The following is a 541-nucleotide window of genomic DNA, read 5'->3' as shown; positions in this document are numbered from 1 at the left end:
TTATCTGTTCAAGGAGGAAGTTGAACTAGACTACCATTGTACAATAGAACTATAATTCAAGCCACAAACATAAGCCACATTTGTTTTTTTTTTTTTTGTGGGTTTTTTTTTTTTTTTTTTTTTTTTTAGACAAGGTCTCACTGTCACCCAGGCTGGAGTACAAGGCCACCATCGGCTCACTGCAGCCTCAATCACCCAGACTCAAGCTATCCTTCCACCTCAGCCTCCCAAGCACCTAGGACCACATGTGTGCATTACCACACCTGGCTAATTGTTTTGTTTTTTTTTTTTCTTGTTTAAGACACTCTCACTTTGTCACCCAGGCTGGAGTGCAGTGGTATCATCATGGTTCACTGTAAGCCTTTACCTCCCAGGCTCAAGCAATCTTCCAGCCTCAGCCTCCCAAGTAATTCTTTTTTATTATTTATAGAGACAAGGTCTCGCTGTGTTGCACATGCTGGTCTCAAACTCCTGGGTCCATGCCATCCTCCTGCCTTGGTCTTCCAAAGTGCTAGGATCTCTACACCCCCTCCCCAGGAGT

This window comes from Colobus angolensis, unplaced genomic scaffold (assembly GCF_000951035.1).
Source record: "Colobus angolensis palliatus isolate OR3802 unplaced genomic scaffold, Cang.pa_1.0 Scaffold11, whole genome shotgun sequence".
Classification (NCBI taxonomy): domain Eukaryota; kingdom Metazoa; phylum Chordata; class Mammalia; order Primates; family Cercopithecidae; genus Colobus; species Colobus angolensis.
The sequence above is the reverse complement of the archived record's forward strand: the minus strand, read 5'-3'. Positions refer to the sequence as shown.